This window comes from Plectrocnemia conspersa, unplaced genomic scaffold (genome assembly GCF_051122295.1).
Source record: "Plectrocnemia conspersa isolate PC_06_02 unplaced genomic scaffold, ASM5112229v1 ptg000004l, whole genome shotgun sequence".
NCBI lineage: Eukaryota > Metazoa > Arthropoda > Insecta > Trichoptera > Polycentropodidae > Plectrocnemia > Plectrocnemia conspersa.
Window position 1 is genome coordinate 6,632,476 of NW_028277168.1, and position 6,690 is coordinate 6,639,165.

At 26.1% G+C, this 6,690-nt stretch overlaps 1 protein-coding gene across 1 annotated transcript in view; it reads right to left on the reverse strand.

The window, feature by feature from the left end:
* The window catches only part of LOC148235745 (uncharacterized), a 129,646-nt gene extending 124,571 nt beyond the window's left edge, over positions 1-5,075 (reverse strand). Inside the window, exon 1 of the mRNA XM_088184356.1 lies at positions 4,678-5,075. The gene's annotated coding sequence lies outside the window, so the exon portion shown is untranslated. The remainder of the gene's footprint in view (positions 1-4,677) is intronic.
* Between the last annotated feature and the right edge of the window lie 1,615 nt (positions 5,076-6,690).

Genomic DNA, 6,690 nt, shown 5'->3' on the forward strand with positions numbered 1-6,690 from the left:
TTAAGATTAATGGATTACTATACTAAGCTAAACTACTGCCAATACTAAATATATCTATATTTATATACTGAGTCTATTGTTAGTTTATACACTTTATTTTAAGAATGACTGAACTCATCAAAAATAATATTGTTGTATTGTTAATGCTACACCGAACTTTCATGTTTTATGAGCATTTGAAAACATTTGTATATTTTTTTTGTGATTTATATATTAACTAATTAGTGCTATTGTAATATTTTTTACATATTACGTAACTTAAATTATGTTTAAAATATATAAAGGTTTGTTTATAATCTACAAATAAACAATATATAAAAATGTATATGTATAAACATATCATAATATCGTAAACCATAAATAATACACCTATATCGATTTGGTCAAAATTAAACTTCGATTAAGAGTTATTAATGAAGCAATTATCATAGACGGTGATCGAATAACAAACTAGTCACTGCCATGATGCAACACTTCTAAAAGCCGCGCATGACTATGTAACATTTAATAATAATGATAGCTCTAAAATTATTTATAGACATATACATATAAAATAATTTATAAACCTAAGTTAATTTATCTCCCATTGAAGACGACGGTTCGAATACATAATGGGTTGGGATTGTTTAAAAAAAACACCATCGATTTTTCGACTCGGAGCATCAGCCCAGTTAAGTTTCCTTTTAGTTGTTACTATCCTCAGGGCGGTTTGGAGAGTCTCAAGAATATAAATCGTGGGATAATAATGTTATGATGATCTGCATAACACGAAATCCGACCGAACCGCAATTTGGGTACGAAACGAGAGATTTTGTTGAACTCGATATTTGACATGACGTGACTTTAACGCTTAAAATCAAAGGGAAGTTAGAATAGTTTTGCTGAGCTAGTAATGCAAATGACATATGTAAATATTGCAGTTAATTAAACAATCGCACGATATAAAGAAAATCTATATACAATACAATTGAAATAAATATTTAAAAATAATATTTTTTTTCATGTCGTTTGCTGATTTTAAAAATGTATTATATAGATAAATTGTAACATAATATTTAATTTTAAGCTTGTATATTATACTTGTTCATACCATAAAAATCTTAAACTATTTTTATTTGCATATAAAATATATGGGTATTACTCATACTATACAAATAAGGTAAGAAGTATCATTTAAATATATTCGTGCGAGATTTTCCTATGCATGTTAATTTCGTAAAATGACACATTATGAATGGGAATTCAAGACAGGTTTCAAATGAGCAATATGTGTTTTACGTAAGTATAACGCATCTAAAAGTAGTTTTTATATTGAATAATAATGATAAGATTATTAAAAACTGTTGGTATTAACATAAAGAGTGATAAATCAGATAAATATACAAATAGCACATTTAGATATTGCCAATAATATATACTAAAGATTAATTAAAATCAGAATGTCACATTTATGAGATGCCCAAATGCATATATTACAGTACACAATATTATAGCTGAAATGGAAAATTACATTTTTAAGAAGACAATTAATTTGATATAAATATGGATGTTGCATTTTAAAGTAGCCAAGTTCAATATACTTAATATTAGGTATATGCTTTTATTAAATTGAATAAATGTAATAAATAATACCTCTAAAAAAATATTTATATGACAATAATCTGGATTAAAAATTGTCTTGAAATTAATATTTCATATATTTATTATAAGTATGATGCCTTTAAAAAACAATGAATATTCCCAGCAATTGTATAATCTATTTAAAACAAATTTGAAGATTAGGAAAATAGATAAACTTAAAATATAGTGAAAGTATTTTAAAGTAACTGACGAACAATATTTTATACCACATTTTAAATAACTGATTAGAAATATAAAGATACAGATATCGATGGTGCATTTAAGAGTAGCCCAAATATACATTCTAAAAATACTTTGAATTAAATTTAAAAAAATAACATTAATTCAAGTTTCTTATAAAATAATATTTTTTATTGTCAATAAAATACCTGATTTTCTATATTATGAAGAAAGTTATGAGAGCCCAAATAAATATATTTTAAAATTTTAAAAAGCTTTAAAAAAATAAATATGAAACATTATTTATTATCACTGCTTGAATAGTGGATTGAAAATAAATTTTATTTATTAGAAAATAAATACATTTGATAAGAATATAGATAAATAAAAAAAATAATCTGCTTTAAATAAATTGTATTCAAATAATATTAGATATTGCCATTAAAATATATTATTGAAATATAATATAGAACATTTATGAGAACCACCAAACTTTAATCGAAATATATATTTTAAGCTTATATAAAATTTAAAAATAATATAATAACGATCACTAAAATAATAATTTATTTAAAATATGAAATTATTTGATTAATAGTTAAATATAGATAACAGATTAAAAGTAGTTCAGTTAAATATATACCAATAAAACAAGTAATAATAATTTATAATCGGGATTTATATTTATATAAAGTCATAACTGATAAAAATGTGGACAACGCATTAAAAAAAGCTCCAATATACATATATATTCTGAAAAATTTTTTTTTGAATGGCAAAATAATTATTTAAATATTTTTTATTACCAATTATATAACTTAATTTAATCGGTATTCATTATAATGAGAAAAAAAATCATAAAAAAATGAATGGCGCATTTAAAAGTAGCCCATTTAAATAAGTTTTAGATTTATGAAAAGCTATAATAAAATAAGTATGAAACAATATTTGTTATCACTGTTTGTTTAGTGGGTTTGAAATATATTTTAATTATTAAAAAAATGAATAATTCGTTAAAAAAATAGATAAAAAAACTAGTTAATAATTGTATGCTTTCAACAAATTGTAGTTAAATCATACCCCCAATAGCATGGTAAATTGAGGACGTGCTATTTGGGTGCGTGTAGTTGGGGGACTAGAAAATATTCGTACAATTTTTGGCAAAGGTACGTACGGTTCAGGCATGTGTGATAAGATATTCTCCTATTGCCTCGCTCAAACATAAATTAACAGGTACCCAAATATCACGTCCCCAATTTACCGTTTTATTAGGGGGGTCTACTGTGTATTAAACTAAACTACTTTAATGTTTATATTTTTAATACGTAAGTTGATTTCAATAACTAGAAACACGTCACATTACAGCTTTAAAATCAATTTTTATTTTCTTAGGAATAAAAAGTTTTAACCTATAAAAATATGTATGGCATATTTAAAAGTACCCCAAATAAATGTATAAAATAAAAATAAGCCAATATTTATTTATGGATCGATTCACATTTTTCAGAAAAAAATATTAATATTTATGAGTAGCCAAATTAAATATACTAAAGATGAATTATAAGTATTATATTATTAATTTTAGACAATATTTATAATCCCCAATGTAATAACTGATTTTTAATTGAATTGCATTCTTTGGAAGAAAACGAACATGATCAAAAATTTGCGACGCAAATAGAACAATTACATATATTAAAAATTAATTGTAAAGTTTTATGAAATAATGTTTATAATCACCACAGAAAACTATTTTAAATCAATTTTAATTCGTACGAAAATTAAATACACTTATTATAAGACGTTGCAAAAAGATGAATGGCACATTGTGGGAAAATTAATTTTAATGTTTTGTATATGTGTGTAAATCATATGTAACTAAATAATAACCACTAAATGATAACTAAATAATATATAAAAACTCTTTTAAATGACTTTATTACATATGCGTACAAATATTTTTATTACTATTACCATTCTTAGGAATAAAAATATTATGGACGCATTTAAAAGTAACTTTAAATATTATTATATATATATTCATTACAAGCATCTATATAATAATACTAAGAATTATTTATTATCACTGCTAAAATAGAATTTCACTTTACATTCCTAAAGAGAAGATGAACCTATTACAAATATGGATAGCGCATTTATAGGTAAGCTATTTAAATAAACAATAAACATTATCACTAATAGAATAATTGATTTTCAATCTATTTTAATTCTTAACAAAAAATATGATCCTGATAAAAATATGAATAGTGTGAAATAGATCATTTTCAACTTTAATGTTTTAAAAAAATAAGAACCAATTTTGTATGGGAGCTACCTATAAGATTTATAAAATCATTGGAACGCATATTATTATATCATATCATTTATGTTCATTTCTCAAATATATTAGAATTAGAACATGGCGATATTGTTGTTTGTGCAGCTTTCTTTACTATTACCATTCTTAAAAATATGTAAGTAGTTCAAACATATTATTAAAATATGAATTTTGGGAATAAGATAGTAACACGGTATTTATTATGTAAGATAAAATTATTGACAAAATTGAATTCGATTGAATAAAAGGGCGTAAGATAACCACTACCTACAATTGAATATCAATAATTTATTATGTATTAGCCCAATTAAAAAATTAAAAAATTGTTAAACTATGTAACGATAATAATGCGATTATTTTATAACTAAATAATTTGCGTGATAATGCGTTTCCTTGAAAGTGCATTTTTGATCACAAAATTATGCACGCGATTGCATATTAGAATCGCTAATGCGCTTATTATAAATATATTAATAAACATATATTTCAACCTCGATTTACGTTTCACTATTTTATGATAAAAAATGTAATAAACTTACATTAAACTGCACAAATGCTCCTCTCGGAGAACCGCGCACAGACAACAATCACCGATAACAATTCACACAACATCAAAGACACAAATACACGTGTGCCATTTATGATCTATGTTAATCATAAAGCTTCAATAAAACACACGTGTAATATTTTTATATTTAAATAAAAAAAACACGTGAGAAAAGTTCAGAGCAACAGGCCCGCGTTGTTGATACCGTTCCGCCGGTCACGCGCCTGCTTGTTGCACATACACTCCACAGAAAAGTTTCGACAGGTCCAGTCCATTCCCGGTGAGTTTTTATTTACTTTTTTTCCAAGCTATCGCATCGAAAAAGTGTTTTGACAAGTTCCGCGTGCTGAGCGGCGCGCGTCCGACCCGCGGCACGGGTCATTCTACACTGAACCGGCCTCGGCTTACCTGTGCAGGTTTGCGTGGTGGGGATGCTTTACACGGACCGCATACGCATTCGATACTGCTCTTTTTGGTCAGGTGAAATTGTAAAAAAATATGTATAGACAGACGTCAAGGGTGGTATCGTATTGGGAGGCGTAAAGCTTTTGCGGTGTCAGGTTTTACGAATTATTACGATAATTTTCAGTGAGTTAAAAATAAGGACCTCCCATGTAATTTATTTATTAAAATATTAATGCTTAGATATAACTATTATATAAAAAAAAACACCTAATATATTAGATTGCAGTGAAAATATTTATTAAAATATTTTTTCTTCATTTATTTCATAGTATTCAGTTTTATTATTATTTTGATTAATATTGAGCCATGGAAGAAAATATGGGGATAAATTATTTAGCAGGCTTAAAACGGCTGATAAAGCAGCAGAAACAGCTCGTAAACCAAAGAGTTTTTTGATGTTGGCACTGATTCATTGGTAGCCGCAAAAAAATCGTGTCGGGGATGAGCGCCTTGAAGATAAAGAAGATCGTGGAGCTCTTTCTTTAGTTGATAACGACCAACTAAAGCCATTAGTTGAATCATAAGGCCGCATAACAATTTGAGAGCTTTTACAAAAATTAGGCGTTAGTAATCCAGCAGACCACAAATAATAGCTAAAAATTTACAAAGCTTGACAAATGGATGCCGCACAATAAAATAAAGAGCAATATCATATGTTCATGTCTTTGATCCTCGAAGATCTGCGTATGTTCTACTGATAAAAATATTTACCCTGGGCATGTAATGCCAAAATATGACCAATTGTTTATCCTAAAAGAAAGTCAAAATATGATTTGTGATAAAAAAAATAAAAATAAACCAAGCGCCACATCAAAAGTAAAGGTGAACAGTATAGCCCAAAAATATATAAGTATAATACTAAAATTAAAACAAATATTAAAATTAAGAATGCAAAAAAGTTACGACCAGAGGTGAGAATTCTGTACAGAGGTGTTAATATGTAGGTCAAATTTTCAAGGAAATCGGAGAATGCAAGTCCCTGAATTTTTTTTGCAAAATATAACACCTCTGTATTAATACAAACTAAATTTTTATATAGTTTTTTAGGTAATAGTATTATGTATATTCAGCTAAAGTTGTAAAATAAGTATATATGCCAGCAACCAAGATGTAATATAATCCTAACCAATTCTTAAATTATTAAATATATTAAAAAAATAATGAAAATGTCTATTTGCATTAATTCTCCTTTGCGTCGATTTATATTAAACGTGTATAATTCTGGATTCCCTATTCCTATTATTTTAAGCTTTAACAATGATTCAAGAACTTTCATTAATTGATTGCTTGCTAGTCCAGACTATTTACTTTATATTACTATATACTCTTAAAATCATTTCATCATTAGGAAACATATTTTGTAACTGCATTTTATCTGGATTCACATGAGCTTTTAAGCTTTAAGTTCGACTAATCAACTTTCGACAGTTGGTCCGAACGTCCAAATAATTAACATTTTTTCACCTGAATTTTATTTATATACTTTATTGTATTTAATATTATTGAAAAAATAATTGTCACATTTTGAGCAAATTTCTGC